General features: G+C 46.0%; 1 protein-coding gene across 29 annotated transcripts in view; it reads left to right on the plus strand.

Annotated features, from left to right (window-relative positions):
* Positions 1–12,456, plus strand: part of LOC3291023 (mushroom body large-type Kenyon cell-specific protein 1) — a 111,942-nt gene that overhangs the window by 48,226 nt on the left and 51,260 nt on the right. The gene's annotated exons all lie outside the window — the stretch shown is intronic.

A 12,456-nucleotide genomic window follows, 5' to 3' on the forward strand; every position in this document is an offset into this window, starting at 1 on the left:
ATTGATTTTCAAGCCAACTTTTGCTAGCTCTTTGCAAAGATGTTTAACACATCACATGGTTTTGCTAGCTTACTTTGCAAAGATGTTTAACACATCACATGCCGACATATAAGGCTTTTGTTACTTATTGCCACGCAGCCGTATATTCAGTCCTTGCTACTGGGGGACGGTCTATATGAGGCTTAAACCGACGATGGTCATGTTGTTAAGTCATGCGAGTTGACGACTGTACCACGGGGCCGCCCCTACAAATGGTACAAGACGTATAGCTTGCTGATCGTAGTTTAAAAAAATGAAGAGTCGTGAATAACCTAATTGATTTGTTGATATGAATTATTATTCATATTATACATTTTCTTTATCAATGATATCAGATGACGACGAATTGCACGATCTCAACCCCTGCTACGAAAATTTTGACCATTCGAGAAGGACTAGGATCGAATAATATCTGCATCGAGTACACCCTGGATAAGGTGTTCTTCCATGATTGCGAGAAGGAAATGTATTTCTGAATAAAAAAAAATCTGTTTAACTGTGTTGAAGACTAGAAATGATTATGTTTCTATATGCGATTATATGTGCAAAATCAATCTGATGAAGTACAGAATAGAAAAATGTATTGTAGTTTTTATTTTATTTCGAAAGGTAAAAAATTCATTGCTTCTTTCCGTTTGCATCTTTTCTGCCATATCTGCCTTTTCTGCCTTTTCTGCCGAATACGGTAAAATACAAAATTTGATCCACAAGATACTTTTTAGTACCAGCAGATTGTAGATCAGTAGACAAAGAATATTTTATTTCTACTGATGCTACTGTATTTGGGTTTATAGTATAACTGATCAACACAAAGCATTTAATTCGTGTACTATTTTTTGTTACTTTGGAAACAATCAATTTCCTGTTTGATTTTACATTAACCACAATGGCTGTTTCATGACAAAGTGTTGCAACGTTGGAAGTGAAAACTAGAAAAAATAAAGCCACATAGTTTAGTCACCCTTCTGCCTGGTAGGCTGTTTTTTCATTCTTCCGTAATAGCTTTTAAGCTGCTATTTTCGAAAAAATCGAAGCTTTCAGAAGCTCCTCCCTCTTTCTTGCCGGTTCTTTCTCGCTTGCAACAACTGCAGTCGAAAGACAAACATTGGGCAGACGACATCAAAAATGAATCGAATATGAAGCAAAAAGAGGGTGCAGCAAAGAGCAAGAAACACTACTGACGGGTTTGCGTATGATGAAATATAAATTTGTGACGCGCAAAAAGTCGCCCGATCGTACAGCCAGAAGTCGGCCAAAAAACTAAATAAAACCATCACGCGGTAAACTAAAGAAAACTAAAACACCTCGACTGTTTTCCAAGGGGGAGGGTTTTGCGTTTTGATAGCAATAAAACGCCACATAATTTGCACAAAATGCTCAAACGAAAATCATGAAATGGGGAAAGGTTGTATGGAGTAATACTTGGACGTGTCTAGAGGACACAAATGTAGACTGCAATTGGGATTGCATCAAGCGGGCCTTATTTTTTTGCTTTCACCTTAAATATGACTCCTGTTCCATCCGGTTTTGCAACTGGTTGTACCTAGACTGATTCTTACATCATTCCCAGCTCGCACATCGTATCATATTAATGTGACCCAACCGATTGCCCAATATTACTTGAAAAGTGATTTTACGTACAAAAAAGGAGCCTTTAATGCAAAACGGCAAACTATACATTTGCCACAGCACAAGAGAAACGGAAAGGACGGCTACTGCACGCGTGCAGAGTGTTTGCTACATTCTAACCTGCTCAATTTCATTAACCACCAGCTGATGATTTTACACCATGAAACTAATCGTCCGCTTGTGCAGACTAATCCATTGAAGATTCGCTGCGACCATTGAACAATCATGCCAAGGCGAGCCAACGTACTCGCTGCAAGAAGACGGTTTCAGGGCGATTTGTGAATGAAACGTACCACGCGACTCACCGGGTCTTAAGATGCATCGTAAGATATGCATCACCGTCCTGCGCGCTCCAGCGCCACTGCCGCAAAACAGAGGAAATGAAGGAAAAGCGCAGCAAATCGGCATCGAACAACCACGCGAGACTAGTCGTACCGTCGGTCGATCCCGTGCACATGGTGGCGCGGTTTCCCGCGGCGGCAGCACAACGTGCGGAAAGTGTAAGGAAAATCTGCTCTGTCTCTGATGCTGCTACTGCCCGCGCGCGCGTTCACTGCCGAGTCAGTTGCAGTTGCATAATCACAGCGCAACTACAGCAGCAGCAACAACAACAACAACAACAACAGCACATACACAAACCGGCTTTCACGCGACGAATGGTAATGGTTTTCCGTGAAGGTCGGCACACCATCCCCCCACGACAACGACCTACACGCGAGGAAGAAGGGTCGAGGGTTCGTGGCGCCGAGGACACGATGCTCCGATGCACCTTTATAAATACGTCACGGTCTCGGCGGAGGTGACTGTGTGCGGCTATGTGTGTTTGTGTGCCACCGCACCGGAGGGAATTGGAGCAACAATCTCACGACGAGTTTTCCAGACGCCGTCGGTCCAGACAGCAAAGCGTCGGTGGTGCATTTTCTTGAACGCGCTGCTCGCTGCTCCGATTGTATCGATTTGCTGGCTTGTCGGGGCGAAGCAGTAAATGCAACTGGTGCAACATCCCACTTTCTTCGAGTGCTTCGCACCTTTCCTAGACCTCCGGCAGAAAGCCTTGAGAAGCGGGCAGATCAGTTGTAGCGAGCAGTCGGTCATCTTCTCCAACTACTGGTTTACCTTTTTAAGTGAAAACAGTCAACATGCAGTCAGTGCACTGTTTGGCGGTGCCCAGCCGACAGACGGGTCGGGTGAAATTCACCGCTCACGACCAGCGATGACGATGAACTGCCCGGCCGAACCCGGCAATGGCACGTGCTTAGTCGCATCGTTGCGAAAAGCTGAAGCATGTAGAGCACATTTTACGTCAACCTTCCCCTGCCCCTCGACCAATCCGGACGGCATCAAGGGGAGTGCGTTTAGAAAATGCTTCCTCTCACCAAACTGCACAAACACACATTCACACAGCGGCCCTTGTTGTTGGAGCAGAAGTAGTAGTCGTCGGTTGCCCGATGCATCAAAAATTGGAAATTTTGGAATGGGAACCGCTCGATGGGTCCCGTACGCGTGAGTGTATGCAGCTCACTGGGCGTGCAGCCGTCCCCATTCTAATCGTCGTCTTCCCATGCAGTGCTGATCATACGCTCAGCCTCGATGCCCTGATGCGGGGTAGTAGAGTGTCTGCTCGTTGCAGTTACCGAGTGAGTGCATCGATGTACCCGCTTTGGCAGCGTTAGTTGCCGAAATAAAAACACCTCAAAATGTGTACTAGTATGCGTGCGTGTGTGAAATTGATGCAACAGTTGAACTGTGCTTAGAAAAGTTGACTCGCTTGGCAGCTGCACCGAACACATGCACACATCAGTTTGGTAGAAACGTGTGCCAAACCGGGACGGAAACAACTGATTTGCTTCGTCTCCCGTCGACGTCGTCGGTTAGGGGGTGGGGATGGAAATAGATTTAGAAAAAGCAGCTCTACGCACAGCCGAGCAGCCCAAGCAGCCCCACACCCGGGGACAACGATGCGTTAGACTAGGACAAAGCGATAATGCATTTTCGAGCTGCAGCTGTGTTTTCTAATGCATCACGAGTAACCTATGGGGATGAGGCAAGCACTTGTCGGCTTGGTAAAAAAAGAACCTACCGAGAGGTGCATAGAAAAACCGGATCCCGAACCCTCGTTATTGGTTAGCCTGTTTGAGAGATTGAATGCGGGATTTTGAAGAATAAGCAACGAACGTGCAAGAACGTTGCATGTTATATTTTCGAATGTAGTACTTCGAATGCCAATAACATGCAAAGTGATTTAACTCTTTACGCCAACCAAGGTACGAATAAAAATCTTCTTTTAATTAGAAAACTCTCCATATTTAAGGCCCACCTTTTTCGTATCGTACCTTAAAAATGGTCGCATTTCATATATAGAGAACCGGATACGGCTAACAAACTTGACCGGAATGACTCAACCGACGGACGGTTCCACAGCGCAATCTTGACCTTAATGAGCCACCAAGCGGACGATTTTAATGAGATTTTGATTGATCGCATAGATCTAACTCCACTGCACTGCACCGTGCCACAGGCCAGAGAAATGCCAGCTTTCATACGCGGCGGTTCATATTGAATTATTTAAATAACCACCAACGAATGCTGCTTACCTCAGCGCCCAAAGTTTTGCCAAAGAGCGATCGTCACCAATGCATAGTTTTCGTACTTCCCATTCGAACAGCGAACAGCAGTTCAGCGTTTAATTGAGCTTCATTACGGTTGATCGAGGCTATGCCACGGTTTAAGAACAAAATGCTGGAAAATAGGTTATGACATGTGAGCGCTCAATGCCACCGATCACACCATGTACGATGCAGAGAACCAAACCGGACGAAGGTTTGTTTGCAAGCGAACCAAAACCGAGTGCCTTCCATTTCCCGCGCTCAGAACGGTTCTAAAACGGGTTCGGTGCAAGCAGTGACCCCCTTCATCCCCACCTCAGATACCGATAGTGCCTCTACACGCAGTATCCACATACGCCAATTCAAGATTCAAATCGTGTGCCCCCAAAGGCCAAACCCTCGAAACGACCATTTTTAACGTTTGCCTCCCCTCCCCCTCGTGCTCAAGCCCTTCTGCCCTGCGGCCACAAGACAGCTCCTGCTGCTTCGCTTCACGCTCTACGTTGATTCGTAGCTGCCCTTCATCCCTACTCCGCACTGGCCCCACACAGTGGCTAGAAATAACGCCGCAAATAACACACCAACCACACATCAAAAAACCCCCGCTGAACCCTCAAACCCAAGCTGCTGCTGCGAGCTTAATTCGATAAATTTAAATAAATCTAAACTTGAAATTCCACCATCGCTGGTAGAGAGACCTCGAAGTGGTTTTACCTGCTGCGCTCCGTACCTACTTCCCTTCCCCCTCCCCCCCCCTTGCCTTAGTGCATTAAGTTCAAGTTTTTCGCCATTGCGCCTAACTGCGCTGCCCTAACGTGCTGCCCGATGTCCTTCATTGTTTCAGTTCCTCGATCATCGATCGTTGTTGGGGGGGGGGGGGGGGGGGAGGGGGGAGGGGTGCGCAATATGGCGACCCCAAGCGCAAACGGCGATCGTACCAGTGGGCACTCGAACGTGCGTAATTAGCGCCTAACGAGCGGTCACTAGATACTCCCCCAGCAGCAGCACTGTCGTGCAGTGCCGTTTTTGTGAAGTGAGTTGTGCGCGAGCGTGGCCAGCGCCGTCAGTGGCACGGATAGCGCAGAACAGAATGAGATAGCAACTCCACCACCGACCAAGAATTCGAGATCATTAACGATCGATACACCCTACCTACGGCTGCGCTCAGGTTGCATTCAGCTCCCGAACCGGTTGCACTTCCTTGAACGAGAGAGAGGCCATACAGCCGAGCCAACTGGCAATCATTTTGGCATCAAACAAAACAAAATATTGGCCCCACATTGCATCGCAGCACAGCGTCATAGCTAAAATGGCAGCCAATGTGTTGCCAACGTCAGAAGGGTGAGCCGACGACGTGAGTTAAGCACCATCCGGAACTTCAGATCGGGCACATTAGGCACCAAGTTTTCGCTTATCAAGTCACATATGCCACACGATAGTCACCCGCACTCTTTGGCCTTTGTTGAGCCCACCGTGCATCTGAATTGGTCACGTCCTCGGCACGTGTAACCGCTGATTCGCCTGCGCCATGTTGATGCAGAACTTTTTCTGATAGTTTGTACAATTGTGCCTTGTTTTGGAGTCCCTCGACAAGAAGAACGTTGCCATTGGTTGTGTTGTATTGTTCTTAGCACTACCCCAGTTATCTCTTTTGCTTGTTATAGTGAAATATCTTGTTGTGTGATACATTTTCAGAACCATCATTTAGAAGGTTGGTTTTGGATTGAAACACTATTTACAACCTCTTCATGTGGAAGTGGTATCACTTACAGTCAAAGGTCAATTTAAAACAACATACAAATGAGTAGTTTTTTATACTAAGACACTTAAAGCATAATACTTAGTGTCTTTTCCCCCTTTTTCCACCTCGAGTTTATCTGTCAACCTTGTTGTGAGGGCTGCCCGCTGCAATTCAACTCCCTTGTTTGCTATCGAACGCGGTGGGCTTTGCAAGCGTGTGGGGTACAGTGTGCAAACGAATCACGCTGGCAACGGGGAGGATGCGGGTACACGCGGCGGGTCGAACGTGAGTTGGGACGCATTTTTCTAAGTGCGACTCATCGTTGCCCCTTCATTGTCGCGTGAATCGGTCGCACGCGCTTAAATAGGGCATAGGTTTTTTTGTTCGTTTGTCGACACTTTGCGAGTGGCAAAACGGCCCATTTTTTGGCGCCACGTTTTTGCCTTTGTTTGTGTAGTTCTAATTACAGACAAATATATTCCACTGCTTTGTTTGTTGTATTTACTCGCCCTCAGAGAGTGATTGTTGAGGAATGTTCGATGTGTTTGGATAAGCTTAAACAGGATTTAATTGTTTTCCCATATTACATACTCTTTCCCGTAGGGTAAATTGATCAAACGTACTTAAAATATCGCAAATTTCTTCTGTATTACGTCCAGCCTGATATACCCACCTCATTAAGCGTATTACTCCACAGTGGCCCACGCTGTATTGAAGGAAACGCTCTTGTCATTGCAAGGGCCATACATTTATGTAGAAAGCAATCGATACTCACGAGCCATACGATCCGTCGAGTGTATTCCAAAAATTCCACACAACAAAGAAAAGCCACCCACAACCCCCATGCCCTCGCGATGCAAGAAAGATCATATCACTTTCGCTTTCATGTGAATCACTTCGGCGCATCGCAAAAAGAAACAAAAAATGCTCTCGATGACGCGAGAACCGCCACGCCGTGGCCTCATTTCGGTTGCATCTTACCGAAAATGCATGTCAGCGAAATGGGTGCAATTTCACATGCACGCAAAAGAGAAAGCACGAGTCGGGTAGGGATTGCAGGCGGAACGAGGGACCGCGGAACACGATCCGTTCGACCATTCGAGATAAACAAAGCGACACTCGGGCTCAAGGTCTTGCCATCCCGTCGGATGGCCTGCCGCTCGTTTGCAGCTCACACACACACTCAGAGTCCGTGCCATAGCAGCACAGAGGATCAGGAGAAATTCGATTCGATTTCGGCACATTTTGGCGCGTCCCCAGCGTCGTTGCCTGCACACACGCATGCGAAACCTGCAGCCGAAATATTGCATGCCGGCCGAATCTTGCCGAAGTTCCGCTGCCTACTACGGCATGTGCTTGTTGCAGTGAGAGCCAAGCACCAAGCGCGGTTTGCCGGTCGCTCGCTGCGTTTGTGGTCGCTGCGAGGGTGAGAACCTCGTGCTGTGTTTTTGCCCAAAACCCCCCAATTTCGGGACGGCAATCTCGGGTGCGTAGGCCGGTGAGCGATTCCACTTGCGAGACACAGCACACGACGAAACCGCTTCCTGGTCTGCTGGGTGCTTGCGCATGTATATCTGATGCTCACGCCAAATTTGCACTCGGTGGTGTGCTTGCGGTGTGCCGACCGAGACCGTGAAAGGACGGCTTTGTATTCGGGGCTTGCGATTGCGTTTTTTTTCTCTTTTCTATTTCGTTTTATTGTACCTTCCCCTTGTCCTACTTTCAGGGCCAGACGGACGGACAGCTCGCGTATCGGCTGAGTGTAATGATGATGCACGGGTAACGCGTTCGCGACGCAACGATAACGAAAGGTTTTTGGGTGTTCTTTTTATTGGGAGCGCACTATCTGGTTACGCGGAGGAAGGGAAGGTTCTCCCTTGCCTTCCTTTACCGTCCTGTGGTCCAATTTTTTATGAGCCGTAAGCTACGCAGTGGACGGAGTCTGCGTTTATTTTTGTTTATTTTCCGACTGAATGCCTGTGTGAACGCTGGCGCGTTTTTTTCTTCCTTCTTGCTTTTGACACAAATATTGACTCGACTGGATTCGGCTGTAATCGAGCTGAGAAGATGACGGTCGCAAAAGACAACCACGCCGGTAGAGTGTTTGTTCGCTTACACGTATTTGGGGTAGGTCATGGTCGCCAGCCAGTGGGGTACGGGTGATGCACGGTAATGCCTTCCATTTTTTTCTTTGTTGCTTTCTGCGCTGAGACATGCTGCAGGAAGCTCGTTTTGTCGCCTCATTCACTGCGACCAGTAAGTCGTCGCAGTTTTTGGCCACAAACAAAGATATAAAGGAAATGAAACAACACCAAAAACGAACATCCAAGCATTATTACAACTCTCCCCTTCCTTTGAGATTGAAGTATGTCTCGACTCGACCGAATAATATCCTGTTTCTTCCACTTGTCGGTCTGTCGATAAGGCGGAGGGGTAGGATATTTGGAGATGCTTTGTTTTTTGGGTTTGTTGAATCCAATCCCCAGCTTCCGTCCAACACACCCTGTTATGTGAATAAACATTTGGGCTGCTGTATCTGTATCGTGGATGTGTAATGCTGTGATGCTAACGTTGCATAAGTATTCTGTGCTATTCGTTTTCCCTGAAATATGAAACTGTGATAACAAACTATTATACTTTCTTCCCCTTACGACGAGTCTGGAGCTGGTGCTCATTCAGTCAAATGAAATCCAAAATTTATTTGAATGTTCAAATTATCTTCAAAACATTAGTCAAGCATTTAAACAACTTTATGTTCACTTTTTTAGCGATTTAATGAGAAATACCGTAATGATAAAGTATGGAATATAAAATCCCTTACATTAGGGACTATTGTATAAGCAATAGCGACGGCAACAAAATACGCAGGTTTTGTGAGTTTGGGTCTGTTTGTGTGTATGTGTGGGTGAATATGCAAATGGATGGATTTATGTACAAAAATTGAACATGTTGCAATCGCGCATGTATGTACGGAAGAAATAAAAAAAAAACCCACTCACACACCTCCCACCACGTTATACGCCGCTGGTTCCTGTACGGTCATACGAAAATAAAATATTTTTTCTCCCCTCGCGACCACCATCGAATTTTTGCACACACCTCTCTCTCTCTCTCTGTCCAGTTTTTCCCGAATCCCTAAAAATGTACTTTATTCCGCTATGCTATTCCCTGCATGTTTGGCTTGCTCTGTGTGTCTCACTCTCATCTATGTATATTTTTCAGCTTTGTTGCGCCCCCCCCCCCCCCCCCCCCGTGTTTGTCCGTCTCGCTGGTCCCTGGGTTTCTTTACCATCAGCCATCACCACCGATTAAAAATTCATTTTTAACGCTACGGGATGAAGGTTTTTTTTCGAACCGTTCTTTTCCCCTTTTTTCTGCTGCAGACGGGCTGCATTTCATAGAGCATGCATTCCATCCCTATCGTTCCCCAATACTGTTCGAGCGCTGAATTGAATGTGCTCGGCTAGGACTAACTTCCATGGTAACTACAGCGACGCCGACTATGACGATGATGATGATGATGCTGCTGCTACTGATGATGATGATGATGGGTTAATGAGAATATAAATGTGTGCGTGAGGTTTATTGTAATGGTTTTATTGGTTGCACGGGCGTGCTGCAGCCGGAATGCGGATGCTTCTTTTTTGCGTCGCTCGTTTTTCGCAAAATATTCGATGATGCATTTTATTTTCGTTTGGTTTCGGTGTAGTAAAAATATGCGCCCACATTCACACCCTCACAGCTAGACTTACTTTTATGTGCAAGTGCCAGTGCCTATTACGGGCATGTGTATGTGTGTGACTGTTTCGAGTATTTAACATTATGTCGATTTTTGAACCAAACCTTTCAACCCTTCATTGGGTGGCCACCAACGAGACCTGTGGGCTCTACATTTTTATGTAAATCAACATCCAGATCTCGCTCCCCACTCTCGCTTCTCTTTCCGTTTTTTTTTTCTTCTTCTTCGGTTGCCTTTTTTCAATCAGGTCTGAAATAACCAACACATAGATGTACATGTGACGGGGCTGGGCACACCAACACTGCCACGGGGCGTCGGGATTTTGGTTTTGGTGTGTTTGGGGATTCGCGTTTTTATTTTTCCCGGCTGCAAAATGTTCCTGCGCCTGGGTCTAAAAAACGAAAAAACCAAATGGCGTCCTCGACCTTGCGAGCAAATGCAAAAAGGCAAACAAAGCCGCACTGGGCCGAATACAAATCGTTGAACCCGTGCACCGAAAAATAAACTAGATAAAATTTGTCTCTACTTCGACCGCTGCACATGGCCTTGGCAAGGACGCAATGGATTTCTTTGCTCCTTTTGTGTTTGGTTTTGTATGTTGAGCTTTAACTGAACGATTCGAAACGCTGTTACTGTATGCTTTTGGTTGTTGTGGTTATTGAAGCGGAAGTTTACACTAACAACACCTAATTTATGGTTATCGTAACTCTCCGAAAACTTTTGCTATGCTATAAACTATGCATTTTGAATCATGCTTATTGATTTGAATTATTTTCTCAAATTATATTTCTCGATGGAAATTCAAATTTATAGCTTGAAAAAATATGAAATATTTGCTCCCTCGTTTCTGGTCCTAGAGGTGATAAACAACTTTACTTTATTTTAGATACCATGATAAACTCGAACCAGTTCGCTCATCTACAGTTGAAGTGTGCAGAACAACAAAAAATGTGACGCGAAATGAATAAATTATGTTGATTTTTGAACACGACACACGATACAACGCATACCCTTGCATGTCACAGTACGCATGATTGTGTGTTGATCAGATACATAAGATATAGCAAAGGAGAGAGGAAAAAAAACGACACCACTGGAAAAATGAACGCCCGACATCGACCGCCGAAACGCAAACTCTGACCAAAAGAGTTAAATATCGATTTTTTTCTTCGCAGCCAGAGCCGGGAATGCAATGGCGCAATACAAAAATGTGCACCGCCACACATACACACGTATGTTTTCAAAACAAACATTTACACGCTGGGTGCGGGTTGAAAAAATACAGATAATAATTGTACATAATTCCCTGTCACATGCATCGTGTGCCGTTTCCCCCACTTCCGTTCCATCATTTCCACTCAAGGGATCGTCCAGAAAGGTGTCAAAAATATCCTAACCCTTGCGGAAACGACGGAAACATCAGCGAGCGAACTGGAAAACGACGGCATAGACAAAGGGCATTTGTGCTTCAACGATCACAAAGTCGCCCTTCGCCGTCTACGCTCAATGGCCATTTGGCGATTGTTGTCGCCAGCTACCGTTACCGCCGCCGATCATCTCATTGTGACACATACGTGTGAATCATCTTCCTTCCCTACCCGTGTGCTGTTAGCTGTCTGTTTTTCTTCGCGTTTTTTTTTTGTCTGTTGCTGTTTGCCACCACCTTTCGCACGAGTCTTTGTTGGGATCGAAATGAGTCGGTTTCGGATGGAGCGCCGCCAGCCAGCCAACCAGCCAACCAGAGCTCGCGTTTTGCACAACACAATGATCGTTGTTTTGCTGCTAACCTTGCATTTTTATCGTTTTTGTTAGAGCGAGCGTGACTTCACAGCAGAATAAATTAAAAACAATCTAACATTTATCAAGCATTGATAATTTATTGTGCGCTTTGCAGCTCCCGCTCAAGGTAGTCGACAATGCTGTCTGTTGAAGTCGATGCATTAGGAATTGATTAGTTTGTTTTTTATTTGCTTTGCAATAGCTATCCTTTTGCACATTTCAGGCGCAAGCTTGCCGTGAAAGTGTGAAACATTTTTTTTTACATTAGCCGAGAAGAAGCTGTCAAGGGGTTACGAAATAAAACAGGCTTATAGTGGTCTCGCCCAAAAATAAAACACACTGTACGGAGTTATACTCTGTTCCATCCATAAGCCCACACATACATACACCTGCCGATTTTTGCACCACCACCACCACCACCATCAAACAACATCGAGTGGTAGCCATTTAACGGCTAATGGTATTATTACTACTCGCTCACCGTGGCTTGACAGTATTGCAGTTTCATACACTCTTTTGCTATCCGAAGGCAAGGCGCTGTTACCACCGCGCACAGCGAACAGAACGAAAACTGTGTCAATAATGCAGAAAATGACATTTTAAAGCGAATAAAAATAAGCTGCATTTAGAATGGCTTCACTGGTGCTTTTGTTTCTGGCTCGCCATACAATGGCTAGCTCAGATGGGCCGCCAGTGGCACAGTGGCGGATAAGATTGGAGACATTAGCGTTTTGTTGCGCTAGCCCCTCCAGCGATAGTGTGGCGTGTGGCACTGTTCCCTGTCTATCGCTGTAACGGAGCGCTGCATGTATGGGCCATGCTGCTCGACCTGGCCATACGTACGATGAAATGTGTGCCTTCGCATTCTGGCCAGTTTCCCAGATCGGCACTGACTGACTGGTGCAGCAGATATTTATGTTTTT

This window comes from Anopheles gambiae, chromosome 2, assembly GCF_943734735.2.
Source record: "Anopheles gambiae chromosome 2, idAnoGambNW_F1_1, whole genome shotgun sequence".
Taxonomy (NCBI): Eukaryota; Metazoa; Arthropoda; class Insecta; order Diptera; family Culicidae; genus Anopheles; species Anopheles gambiae.